Here is a 14,813-nt window from a genome sequence, read left to right as displayed (position 1 = left end):
TTCCATCTGTAAGAGGTTTTATTTTGACAGTGTTTTCTTGAGCCATAGGGAACAGGAAACCTTGTTTGTCAAAAAAAAAAAAAAAAAGAAAAAGAAAAAAAAAGAAAGAAAAAAATTGGCAAACAACTAGAGGGCCAGCTATTATCAGAAGAGTCATGAATCCCTAAATTACTAGCAGGTTCTATAGTGCCCCATCGCCACTAATATGGGGTAGTTGACACGCCTCAGCTGTGGACTTTGATATTGATAGCTTGTTACATCATGCATTTGCAGGAAAAATGATGATTCTCGCATTACTCAGTGCTGAAGACAGCTTTAAGCAAAGCCAGCTCACCCTGCCCTATGCCCTTAAGACCTACCTTTGCATCTTTCTACTTTCTTAGATTAAGGTCATGTGTCCAGGATGACCTCAAAGTTGCTAAGTAGTCTAGAATGACCTTGAATTTCCATACCCTACACTCCAAATGCAAGAGTCATGAGCATATACCACCATGCCTAAGCACCACAAGCATATGCCACCATGCTCAAGGATCACAAGTATAGACCATTGTGCCCAAGGGGCACAAGCATACACTACCATGTTGGCTGTTCTTTAACTCTCACAGCCAACCTACTGTCATTTTTGCACTAGAATCAGGAAGAACCTAGAGAAACTAAGCTGTTACTTAAATAGCCATTAGCATCCTGAAGAAAACGCTATCCCATAACTCCATCATTGAAAGATTAAAGAGGAATTAAGTAGGTAAAGATCTGAGGCAAAATTTATCTTGATGGCTGGTGAAATAACTTAATGCTCTATCCAGCAAACCAAATAAATGATTTCAAATGTACTAAGTCTCTACTTATCCTCCTTGTGTAGCATAGAGGGGCGTGACTCCCAGTTTGCACACACAATTAAATGTCTTCTGATTATAATTCACCAGTTGCATTGCCTGATGGTACAAGGAAACATCTATTTTCTTTTGTTTTTTGTTTTTTAAGACAAGGTTTCTCTGTGTTTAGCCTTGGCTATCCTGGACTCACTTTGTAGATCAGGCTGGCCTCCTACTCACAGAGATCCACCTGCCTGTTCCTCCCAAGTGCTAGGAATAAAGGCGTGTGCCACCATACCTAGCTATTTTCTTTCTTTCTTTTTTAAATTTTAATTTATAATTCATTCAGATTACATCCCAATTGTCATCCCCTCAGTTATATCTTCCCATTCCCACCCTCCCTCCCTCTTCTGCCCTATTCCCCTCCTCCAGACCTCTGACAGAAGGGGACCTCCTCCCCCACCATATGACCACAGCCTATCAGGTCTCATCTGGATAGCCTGTTTCCCCTTCCTCTGTGTCCCCAGGGCCTCCCCACCAAAGGGAAGTGATCAAATGGGGGAGGGAGGTACCAGAGTTCATGTCAGAGGCAGTCCCTGCTGCCCCCACAACTGTGGAGAATGAGCTATCCACTGGCTAGATCTGAACAGGGCGGGGTCTAAGTTTACTGCGTACATTGCCCTTGGTTGGTGCAACAGTTTGTGCAGCCCCCCCTGGGTCCTGTAGCCAAGAACCACCATTCTGATCTTTTGGATGCAAGAGCTCCAGGCACTGTTAAGGGGATAACTGTACAGGTGTTTTCAAAAACCAAGGGCCAGTCCTGAGAGTGAAGCAGCATTGAGCCCCGAGCACATAGGAGTGCTTATAACCCAGAAATCCTGAAGAGTGAGATCATGGCCTACATGTCAGTTTGGTGTTCCATCAGGATGAAGTTTGCCTAAAGAATTTAAATTCCATTTGTTTAAGGAATGCAAATTACGAAAGCGCTCAAAGAACTGGTTCAGGAGTAACTCAGGTAGTTCTGCCAGCCCTGTACAATTGCAATAAGTTTAGGCCCATTCTTTGGGGGTGGCGGTGGGGGTGGGCTCATGATCAGTCTTCTGCAGCCTGGGAATTTGCAAAATCATGTCAGCAGCTGTAGCACAGAGTACCTTTGGTGTGTCTACACACAGGTCCCCAAAGAGCAGCCAGTCTGCCTCCATGGGCCCAAGGCTGTGTTGACACCTACAACAAACCTGTCTGCAGAGATTTCTCATGTCCTTGGGCTTTAAGACAGGAAAGGGGCCTGGCTACTCACCTCCTTCTCAGTTAAGATACAAAACATCTTGGAAAGGAGGTCCTTTGACTCTAAGAAAGCTTTTATCAATCGCAAAGAGTAACTTGTAGGGGCAGGAGAGATGGCTCATTGGCTCAGTGGCTCAGTGGCTCAGTGGCTCAGTGGCTCAGTGACTCAGTGGCTCAGTGGTTAAGAGCAGCGGCTGCTCTTCCAGAGGGACCAGGGTTCAATTCCAGGTATCACAGGGCAGCTCACAACTGTCAGTAACTCCAGTTTCAGACTCACTCTAGTTCCAACTCATAACCACCAGGACTAGGTGATCTGACACCATATTCTTGCCTCTATAGATATGTAGATACCTGCACACACACACACACACACACACATACGCACACACACATACACACACACACTTTCAAACTAGATTTTTCTTTTTTTCTTTTTTTGTGGTGGTGGTGGCAGTGGTTCCTAAGTTCCGCTACCAAAGCAACAGGGCCAACTAGTTATGCAATGAAACCTCCAACCTTATGAAGGAAAATAAACTTTTCTCTTCATAAGATGTTACCTCAGTATTTTATTTTGTTCCAGTACTAAAAAGTAGATTAACATACCAGGTTGGCAACAAAGATATTTATGCCCAAATTTCAGTGGCAAAACACTGACACAAAGATGTATCTTCCACTGAGCAATATATGTTTTATTGGGGGTTGTTTTGTTTTGTTTTGTTTTGTTTTTCGAGACAGGGTTTCTCTGTGTAGCCTTGGCTGTCCTAGACTCACTTTGTAGACCAGGCTGGCCTCGAACTCACAGCGATCTGCCTGCCTCTGCCTCCTGCGTGCTGGGATTAAAGGCGTGTGCCACCACGCCCGGCTATATTTTATATATTTTTTTTTCTTCCTTCTACAGACTTCTCATCCGAGCCTTTGCTCTCCAAAAGAATTCTCCGTTGTATACTTCAACATACTCCATTCCTTTTCAAAATTTCCAAAGGTTTATCATATTAAATAATCTAACCCACTAAGATGTAATGTCTCTATTTTCTTATTTTTATATAATTTCTCATTGCTCATTAAAGTAGGGAACCTCTTAGAAATGTAAATCATCTTTCATCAGTATGCTCTTAATTGAAGCAACTTTCTCAGGATTTTGGAACTCTGGCTGCCCGGGATCTGCAGCCATTAAGGGTCCATGCTCTCTGAAGCACTTGGCAAGGACGTGAACACTCCAGGAAATGAGGGATTTAGATCTGGCCCAGAGCAGCCAACTTTCCTTACTTCCAGAGCTTGAGACAGGGTAAAGCTTTTCCATCAACGAAGATAAATCAAGCTCCTTTTTTTGTTGTTGTCCTTGCAGCATTTCAAAATGTAAACAGACAAGCACTAATAACATTCCAAGGAAGCAGGAAATTCAAAGTTCACACACTGTAAAAATGACTAAAGCAAGAAGAAAATGAACCATAGGGGACCATGGGAATGTTGAGATATCTCAAAGATCAGGAGAATATTTCATCCCAAGCTCTTAGCATACTAAAAATGGAACATCTAACTTGTCCTGGAGCTTGTGTACACTTAAAAAAAAAAAGTTGAATTTCAAGAGGAAACTGACCAGCTGGTAAGGCAAAATAAGACCGGAATGGTTGGTTTAGGGTTTTCTTATTCATGATTGTTGTTTTGTTTTAGCCAACCTAATGCACAGATACTGTGGGATTTTGATGAATCTCTACTGGGGACCCCAAGTGGACATCTCCAATAGGCTCTCTACAGCATAGGCTGACCAGTACTCTCCACAAACTCCCAGTTTGAATAAATGCCACCTGTGGACAGTTCAGCTTGAGGTCTAGCTGCCTCTCACAGGACCCATACTCCAGAAATGCATCATGGGTGATTTTTATTTATTTAGTTTGTTTGTTTGTTTGTTTTTGTTTTTCAAGACAGGGTTCCTCTGTGTAGCCTTGGCTGTCCTGGAGCTCACTTTGTAGACCAGGCTGGCCTTGAACTCCCAGTGATCTGTTTGCCTCTGCCTCCCGAGTGCTGGGATTAAAGGCATGCACCACCAACCCAGGTTCATGGGTGAGTTTTAAAATGACTAAATTCCCTGATCAGAGGAACCCTAAGAGAATAAGAAGCTGAAAAGGCCAGGCACAAGCCTTTAATCCCAGCACTTGGGAGGCAAAGGCAGGTGAATCACTGTGAGTTTGATGCCAGCCTGGTCTACAAAGTGAGTCCAGGATAGCCAAGGCTACACAGAGAAACCCTGTCTCAAAAAAAAAAAAAAGTTGCATTTATATTCCCCACCTTTTTACTTTCAAGTACTTTCTATTTTCTCTCATCCTAAACACATTAATGTCAAGAAAAATACAAATGGACATAAAACCTAGCAACAGTAGGTGCAGTGTCTCCATGTAAAATAAAACCCTTATCTAATCAACCAAAGAAAGGAGGAAAAAGTGCAGGAAGCAAAGGGCAGAAGGAGCAGGTCCTTAGCAGCATTCAGCCCACCTCCTCTACACAGACCATGCACCGTATGCAATGGAGAGGCATGTAAAATTACAGCAGGAACATTAAAAGGGGTTGGTAAAGCAAGGGATGGACAGCCAGGGACCATTCAGAGAGTGACACATCAGAGAGACCATCACAACGTGATAGATAGTGACTAGGCAATCTTAGAGCATATAGATTGGGAGACAATTAGCCAATGAAGAGAGGACTAGCTACTCAGGTTAGAGTCATACCCTCCTCGAGGACTGTAAACACACTGGGTCTATCAAATAAGACGTCTCTGATGTGCATAGAACTTTCAAGGTGCTGAATCCCAACATCTAATTTTCCACAAAGAGAAGCAAGCTTAGAGAGGCTGTGTTGGGGGGGGGCGGTTGGTCTGATGCTATATATTTAATTGTTAATGCCCCTCACCCCAAGATCTGGTTATACCACAGACAAACACATTCCCACATACACCAAGTGGTGCTGTATAACTTCGTCCCCACCCCCAATTATCTCTGATTGGCTAATTGTTAATACCTGGGCTGGGCAGACTAGAAGTAGGCAGGGATGAGGTGTCTGGGCTTGGAGTCCAAAAGAGACCATGAGAAAGGAAGAGAAAAAGGAACAGGTCACGATGAGGTAATGAGGAGACATGGCCTAGAGAAGCTTGCAACTAAGGATTGTTATGATGGAACAGAAGTGGCCCAAATGGATCATGCACACGTGTTTATGGGAGTTTTGGCTGGGGAGCAGACAAGATAGCTTAGGAGGGCCATGTCTGCCCAGCCCTAGTATTCTAAGGCATATCAAAAATCTAACAGGTTAGCTGGCTTTGGTGGTGCATGCCTTTAATCCCAGCACTCGGGAGGAAGAAGCAGGCGGATCTCTGTGAGTTTGAGGACAGCCTGGTCTACAAAGTGAGTCTAGGACAGCCAAAGCTAAACAGAGAAACCCTGTCTCGGAAAACCAAAAAGAAAAAAATTATATACATCAATATTAAATATTAATAATCATTCTACAAGGCCGGGACCACCTCAAGATTTCAAACAGGATACAAATCCCTAAAGAGAGAACATGTTGATTTTAGCCACCTCTTTCTCAGTGTCCCTCCATAAAAGTGTCGATGGATTGATGCCACTCAAGGCACCCCAGCCAGTACTAACCAGTGCTGTCATTTCCAGTTGCTCCCCTGACTCCCCCAAACTGAGAGTTTCCACTGTGCTGCACGCATAATCACTCCAACCAACTAAGTCTGCCACAATCTAACTTGCCATGCACAGTTGCCTCATATATTGGCGATGCCCCTCTGCCTATTTAACAAAGGATGAACCAAAACCATGCCTAACTGAATCTGTACTGAACAGACACAGACTATTTTCCTATCAGTATTCACTAAACAGTATAGGAGAACACCTGCTTATGCATCATGTGCAGGGAATTAGGTATCATACATAACCCCAGAGGATGCAAGTATATGAGAAGATGGGCGTAGATTCTGTGCAAACGTTACACCATTTCACTGAAGGGCGTGAACATCTGTGTCTGCTGATATTTGAGAGAGGGCCTGAAACCCACTCTTCACAGACACCCAGGAAGTGTATACACTCACTGCGGTCCCTGAACAATTGTTTGATGAAGCAGGTTGGCCAATATGACCCAAATTTCTCCATTATTACTTTATTTAATCCCTGCCACAAATCCCAGAAAGACTGGAAACACTACCCTGTTTTACAAACAGGAGGAACAGAGTATTGCTGGATTGGGTTGCCCAGTGGTTGATAGGAGGCTAGTCACACCAAACCTGAGGAGCAGGGCCAGGCTGTGGTAAGCCTCCATGTCTGTTAGCCGCTGGTCTTTGGACTGTTACACTAGGGCTCATGTCTTGTATCGGGTAACCATTGCAGACATCAATGCCACAGGCTTTCCGGTGTCAAAGGAATATTTGGATCAGCAATGCAACTTCAGGGAATTCATCAGTTCACCTCTGTCTTCATATGTACCTGTAAAAGGAGATGGCAGTGCAGAATCAGAGCACAGAGTAAGCACCGTGTAGTATGGTCATTTCTAAATGTCTTCTTTTTCTCCTAGCTTAAACATGCTTCTAGGGGCTGGAGAGATGGCTCAGTGGTTGGGAGCACTGCCTGCTCTTCCAAAGGACCCGGGTTCAATTCCCAGCACCCACATGGCAGCTCACAACTGTCTGTAACTCCAAGATCTGACACCCTCACACCAACACACATAAAATTAAAAAATTAAATAAATAAAAAATAAAAAAAACATGCTTCTAACCTAAGCTGCACACACCTTCCCAATAACAATTTATCAAGCTTAACTTACGATTTTAGATTCATGAACTCTCTACCCTACTGCAAATGATGAGCGTTATTTATGGATTCCGTCTACAAAACAACTGCGGGGAGAAATAGAATGGAAATAAAGAATGGCTGGGGCAGAGGGGGTGCTCAATTAAATGGAATAAATGCGTGCATCCATGAAGCAAAGCAGTGCAGTACCCTGGACTGTGTGCTGTCTACACATAGCTTGAGATTCACAGAGTGAGTGTGTCTCTAAGTGAAGTCATTGCTAACCTCAGTATCTTCAAGACACAAAGGCAAAGCCAAGGAAAGCCAACAAGAGGTGAATGTAAGATCAAGCCCCAGCACTGTGTAGCTGTCAACTCACTGAAGGTCTCTGCTGAGTTTTTTGTTTTGTTTTGTTTTGTTTGAGACAAGGTTTCTCTGTGTAGCCCTGCCTATCCTGAACTTCCTTTGTAGGTCAGGCTGGCCTCAAACTCACAGAGATCCACCTGCCTCAGCTTCCCGAGTGCTGGGACTAAAGACGTGCTCCACCACACTTTGCTGACTTTTATAAAGAATAGCAAGTGTCCCCAGGGGCTTGTCATTGACTTCTCTACAGTAACCAGGAGCTTCCATTGGCAGTTACATAACCTTGTAAGGACTTATTTTCGTTTTTAATTATTGTATGTGTTTGTATGTGCATGCAAACATGATCATGCATATGGCTGGCTATACTATGAGCATTCATAATTGAAATATTAGTCAAGGCATTTTTAAGAGGCAGACATTAGTTTTCAAAAGGTGAAATCTCTGGGATTAAACAACACACAAAAGTTGGAGCTGACTGCAAGCTCTCAGCCTTACTCACTGCCCTTGTGAGGGAATTGGTTACCACCCAGCAATGCCACAGGCATCCCCTGTGGCAAACCAGAGAGCCTTACGTGCCCCAGCAGTGCCCTGAGAAAGCTGAGTGGAAAAATTTTAAATCCTCCCTAACATACGCCAGGTAATTCTCCCAGAGAAAAGTTGCTCAAAGGAGTCCCCCAGGGGCAAGCTCTGTTTTGTCCTGTTGTTCAGTTGTGGTCTGAGTACAGCTCTTCTTTTGTTTTGCTTCTGGTCTGGCTCTGCTACCAGAGAGAAACCTTTTTAAAGGTAAATACTGTGTCATGCCTTTCTCCCCATCCCCAGTACTTGACATAGTGTCTGGCATATTTGCAGAGTTTTGTAAATACGAAGACCAGGGCACAGAAAACCTGCTTTGATATGAGCCTTGGCTGCATGGAGAGATGGCTCAGAGGTTAAGAGCACTGTCTGTTCTTCCAAAGGTCCTGAATTCAATTCCCAGCAACCCCATGGTGGCTCAGAACCATCTGTAATGAGATCTGGTACCCTCTTCTGGTGTACAGGCAGAATACCATACAGATATGAGCCTTGTCTGAAGGACGAAGGAAGAAATGTACATTATTAGCTGCCATGAAATTTTCCAACTCCACTGTCAGGGAAGTAGTGGGTGAGGAGGACAGCTACAAACAGCTGATCTATAGCTACTAAAAATGTCACAGCATCTTAGCCTATTTTCTGTTTCTGCAACAGTATGCCTGAGACTGGGTGATTGTTTTTGTTTGTTTGCTTTTTGAGACAGGGTTTCTCTGTGTAGCCCTGGCTGTCCTGGAACACTCTTTGTAGACCAGGTTCACCTCGAACTCACAGCAGTCGGCCTGCCTCTACCTCCCAAGTGCTGGGATTAAAGGCTTGCACCACACCCTGATGAGACTGGGTGATTTATAGAAAATACAGGCGTGATGCTGTATCTTGTCAACAAGATTGAATTCAGACACACCCAGGAGATAGTGAGGTGCACTGCAGGGTGTGTCAGGAGGGAGTGTCCAGAGAAGAATCACAAAATGGGATGAAATGAAACTCCCTGAGCTTGAACAGAACCATCATGGGTTGGGAACCCTAAAGTAACCAAACCTGAAGACGAAAATGAGCTAGTACAGCCATTCTGCCTTTTGCTCCTCAGCTGCCGCTCTTCCCTGCTTGTGACAGACAGATGCCTCTAAAATGGGGGGGGGGGGGGATATTTCTTTTGCCCTTCAGACACTTGTGTAACAGCACTTGAAAAGTGGGCTTCACAGGACATGTTTGATTTGGAGGCTGGGCAGTCTAAGAGCATGCGTTAGCATTCCCCTGGTTGTTAGAGTTTCCTGCAGCAAATGGAAAGTAACCGGGTGTGAGCAGGAGAGAACAGGGCCTGAACTCCCATACGATTGAGCCAATCCATGAGAAAGGCATCAATCTCCCAAGAATGGGTGCTGGCTCTGTAGACCAGGCTGACTTTGAACTCACAGAGATCCACCTACCTCTGCCTCCCAAGTGCTGGGATTACAGGCATGAGCCAACACCACCTGGCTACATGCTATTCTAAAAGCTATTAGTTTCCATGTACAGCTGCCCTGCTATGTTCAAAAGACACTTTTCATACTGTTATCCACCACCTTGTTGGGGGCAGGAGGTGTGGTGGGGAGTAGGGGGGTTGGGGGGGGAGGTGCGATAGATATGTTCCATTTAAGACTGAGAACTCTGCAATCCTTGTCCTCTTCACTTTATGTGATTAACTGTGTTAATCACCGTTACTGCCAATAGAAGCTTCTCTGATGAGGGCTGAGAGGATGCATTAATATATGGGTATAACAGCAAGTTGTTAGGAGTCAGTATAATATTATAACCATTTATCAGTGGGTTCTCCCATAGGTCCTATGACCCTCATGACGTAGATTCGTTGCTCAATAGCAGTGGCAGGGATGGGTTTCATCTTTTGGAGTTGGGCTTAACTCCAATCAGGCCGTGGTTGTGTCCTAGCTACTTCTGTTACCACTATGAAACACTGTGACTAAAACACAAGTTGGAGAGAAAACAGTTTATTTGGTTCACACTTCTATATCACTGTTTATCACCAAGAAAGTCAGGACAGGACCTGAAACAGGGCAGGAACATGGAGGAAGGAGCTGATTCAGAACCTATGGAAGGGTGCCACTTACTGACTTGCTCCTCATGGCTTCCTCCTCCTGCTTTCTTATAGAACCTAGGACCACCGTCCCAAGGATGACTCCACCCACAATAGGCTGGGTGTTTCCCCATCAATCACTAATGAAGAAAATGCCCCACAGGCCTGCCTACAACTCGATCTAACCGGGGCATTTTCTTAGTTGAGGTTCCCTCCTCTCAAATGACTTTAACGGGTATCAAGTTGACACAAAACTATCCATCACGGCTTGGTTACTCTCCTGAGTCCACCAAGTGAGTCGAGGATAGCCAAGGCTACACAGAGAAACCCTGTCTCGAAAAACCAAAAACCAAAAACAAACAAAAAAACAAAACTAAACAGAAAAGCAAAAACAAAATCAACCAAACAAACAAACAAACCAAGGCAAACAAAAACAAAGCAGGGTTTCCTGGGGCTCCTGACTGTCCTGAAACTCTCTCTGTAGACCAAGTTGGCTGCAAATTCAGAGATCTGCCTGCCTTGGCCTCCTGAGTGTTGGGATTAAAGTCATCACCATGCCCAGAGAGCTATATTCTGTCAGGCCAACTGCTGGCAGCTCTCTTCCCCCTGCTGATAGTTTTCCTTGTTGCTCAGAAGTTTATTAATTTCTACAAATGTGACACATAAATTCTTACTAACTCTTTCTGAGCTATTACAGTCTTTCACAGAAAGTCCTTGTCCATATTTGTATCTTGAAATGCTTTCTTGTTTTTCTTTAGAAGTTTCAAAGCTTCAGGTCTTCTGTTGAGGCCATTGATCCACTGTGGACTGAGCTTTGTATAAGCTGGGAGACGTGGCTCTACCTTTGGTCTTTACATGCAGATGGCCACTTTTTCAGCTCAATTTTCCCTTTTGTTGGGAAATGCCTGTGTAAACGCTCAGGTTTATTTCTGTGTCTTCTGTCCTATGCTAATGGTCTCCGTGTGGTTTTGTGCCAGCGCTATGCCATAGTTATTCTCCAGGCTGTAGTAAAATTGGACGTTAGGAATTGTGGTATCTCCACCACTCCTCTTCTTACTCGGGAATTCTTGAACTAGTCTGGCTTCTTTCTGCTTCCATACTGATTTTAAGATTTTTTTCCTCCTTCTGTTTCTGTGAAGATTGTCATTGGAGTTGCAATGAGGTCCATTAAATCTGTGGACTGATTTTGGTAATATGTTCATAGTCACAGATTCAATTCTTCCAACCTAGTCACAGGAGAGGTCATTCCATCATTTAAGTAACACCTAGGGACACACTCAAACTGTAGCAGGGGCCCGACAAACAGAAGTCCCTGCTGTATGCAAGGCTCTAGGGTGATAAGGTGACATGATGAATATCAGATGTAGTGTTTGCAAACTTGCAGCCTCCATTTGTTTAGGGAGACAAAAGATGCCTCTGGGCTTCTTGAACGCTTGCTGAATGGAAGATGCAGGAATCTGGGAGGGAGCAGGATATTCTAAATATCTTTTCTCTATTTGGGCCCTGAAAGACAAGATCTAAACATGCCTTTATCCCAGAGATAAGAATAGCGGAGCTGGGGCTGGAGAGGTGGCTCAGAGGTTAAGAGCACTGCCTGCTCTTCCAGAGGTCCTGAGTTCAATTCCCAGCAACCACATGGTGGCTCACAACCATCTATAATGAGATCTGGTGCCCTCTTCGGGCATGCAGGTATACATGCAGGCAGAGCACTGTATACGTAATTAAAAAAAAAAAAGAATAGCAGAGCCTGGAGAGAATTTTTAATTAGGAGAAGGATTTTTAAAAGCATCTATATTGGCTGTTCCTCCTTCATTCTCTGGAAGCTAAGAGCTTCAACTGCAAATGTTGAGCAAGTGCATTTTTCCCTGCCTGAAATTAAGATTCCATTCATCTGTGGCTTTATTGAGGCTTCAATTGCTTTCCAGTCTCAGCTTCCCCAATACTAAGCTACCAGTTGGTTTTGTTCATGTGTTTGTTTGGTTTGTAGGCTGAGGGCACCACTCCCTGTGCATCCAGGTAGATGGGCTATAACCTAACTGACTTCTCAAGTTATTCCCCTACTCTACCCTTTAAAGAATGATCAACATTGGAGTCATAGGTTTAGCTCTCCACTAGAGCATTTGCCTAGTGTGAATGAGGTTCGAGCTCAGCAAACGACAAGTAACCAAGTCCCCAGAACACATTTCTCTCAGAACACACAGCTCACAAATAGAAAACTAAGCTTAGAGATTTTTTTTTAAAAATTATTTTTAAAAGATATATTTTTAAAACCATTTATAGCCGGATGTGGTGGCACATGCCTTTAATCCAGCACTCGAGAATCAGAGGCAGGCAGATCTCTGTGAGTTCAAGGTTAGCCTGGTCTACAAATGGAGTCCAGGACAGCCAAGGCTACACAGAGAAACCCTGTCTTGTTTTTTGTATTTTTTTGGTTTTTTCGAGACAGAATTTTTCTGTATAGCCTTGGCTGTCCTAGACTCGCATTGTAGACCAGGCTGAGAAACCCTGTCTTGAAAAACAAAAACAAAACAAAAACAACAAAAAACATTTATTTGGGCTGGGGAGATGGCTCAGCCATTAAAGGCTAGGCTCACAACCAAAAATTAAAATGTATTTTGTGTGTCGTCCTCTGTCTCTGTCTGCTTGTGTAAATATGATATAGAATGGCACACGTACCACACTTAGAATACAACTTCCCAGAGTCAGTTCTCTTGGTCTGCCATGTGGACCAACTCAGGCCTTCAGGCTTAGCTCCCTTACTGAACCATTGCATTGGCTCCTTAAGATACTTTGAGAAGGCTAACCTTGAAACTCTCGAGCTACCCCAGACATCAGTGTGTGTTGGACAGGAAACATACAGCATGCAAACTTCATGAGCACCCTGCTGCCCGACACTGTTCTTCCTGAGTGAAGACCGTTTCTCCGTCCTCTCATCTCTGTCATCTTGCACGTCTGGGAGAGGAACTCTGAGACACTGGCCAGTGTTCATTTGGTTGTTGTAATGAAGGGAGAAAAAGTATACGCAAAGTGCATATCCACAATGGCCATTATCTCTCACGCTATACAAAAGCAGCCCAAAGTGGATCAAAGGTTTGTGATGTAAGATCCATAACCCTGAAGTTACTGGAGGGAAACATATGGTGATGTTTTTCTGGATAGGACCCCAAGCGCACAGGAAACCATAGCAAAACTTGACAAATGGGGTCATACACTAAGCTCAAAACCTTCTGTGCAGCAAAAGAAACAACAGAGAAAAGACATGGCCTATAGACCAGGAAGAAGCCTCTGCCAGCCGTCCATCTAGTAGACGGTTAATATCTAGAATGTTCAAAGGATTAAGAAAAAAATAACAATAGGAAAACAAGCAATCCAATGTAAAAGTAGATAAATGATCTGAATAGACACTGCAAAAGAAGAAACACAGGGCTGGCTGTGGTGGCTCACGCCTTTAATCCCAACACTCGTGAGGCAGAATCCCAACACTCGTGAGGCAGAGGCAGGAGGATCACTGTGAGTTCAAGGCCAGCCTGGTCTACAAAGGGAGTTTAGGACAGGCAAGGCTACATAAAGAAACCTTGTCTCAAAAAACAAACAAACAAACAAACAAACAAACAAAAAAGAAATGACTGATAAATATGTGAAAAATGAGCAGCAGCCATTAGGAAAATTGAAGTTATGTTACAAGGAGAGATTAGCGATATAGCTAACTAGTAAAGCAGTTCTTTGGTGGGCACAGGGCCCTGGGGTAGCTCCATCTTGGGTAGTTAGGCTACTCTGTAAGAACAAAGTAAATAACAAATGCTGGTGAATATATTAAAGAAAAGAAATGCTATGTGCTTGGCGGGAATGTCAATTAGTACGGGAATTATGAAAAATAGTGCAAAGGCTCTGTTGGGACAATCTTTTGGTGAGCTGTGTAAAAGTTGTCTTTGTCTTATTCAAATGCTGAGTTCTATACTAGCAGAGAGTTGAGTACAGGCCCAGGCTTTGGTACTATTATTTTTATGAAGCATCCATGTTCCCTCCCCTTCTGATTGGTTTAATAAAGATCCAATAGCCTATAGCAGGGCAGGAGGGGTAAGGAGGGACACCTGGGCAGGGATAGGAACTCTGTACAAGAATGGGAGTACGGGTGGGGGAATGTTGGGGGAGGGGGGCTCAGCCATGAACGAAGTCAGACTTACAAGGCCTGAGGAGAGATAACGGGCCATGTGATGAAGGTGACTAGAGTAAACAGGTTAATTAAGTTATGCAAGCTAGTTGGGAGGTAGCAAGCTAAGGCCTAAGCTAAGGCCAATAATAGTCTTTGTCTTTATTCCATCCTCTGGTCCAAAGTCCCCATTATAAGGCTCTTCCTCATACCTGGTTCAGCTTAGAAGCCTGCAGAAGCTTGACAGACTGATGGCACTGGGAGAGGGTTGAGGGTTGGGGAGTAGATTTCAACATAGATATATCCAGGGACTTGATCTGTCTCTGATATTATTCACTTCATTTTTCGTTTGTTTGTTTTTTTGAGTTTTCGAGACAGGGTTTCTCTGTGTAGCCGCCCTGGATGTCTTGGAACTCTCTTTGTAACCAGGCTGGCCTCCCTCGAACTCACAGAGATCTACCTGTCTCTGTTTCCCAAGTGCTCGAGTTAAAGGCATGGGCCACCACGCCCAGCTTTTATTCACTTTTTTGTTTGTTTGTTTGTTTGTTTGTTTGTTTTTCGAGACAGGGTTTCTCTGTGTAGCCTTGGCTATCCTGGACTCACTTTGTAGAACAGGCTGGCCTGGAACTCACAGCGATCCACCTGCCTCTGCCTCCCAAGTGCTGGGATTAAAGGCGTGTGCCGCCATGCCCACCCGGCTACTTCTTAAGATCAGACTTTCAGGAGGAGGTCTCAGAACCTCACTGATCATAAATCCTGCAAGGATTTTCAAGGTCACACTGCAGCAT

The sequence above is a fragment of the Acomys minous genome, assembly GCF_964271855.1.
Source record: "Acomys minous genome assembly, chromosome: 15".
NCBI lineage: Eukaryota > Metazoa > Chordata > Mammalia > Rodentia > Muridae > Acomys > Acomys minous.
The sequence above is the reverse complement of the archived record's forward strand: the minus strand, read 5'-3'. Positions refer to the sequence as shown.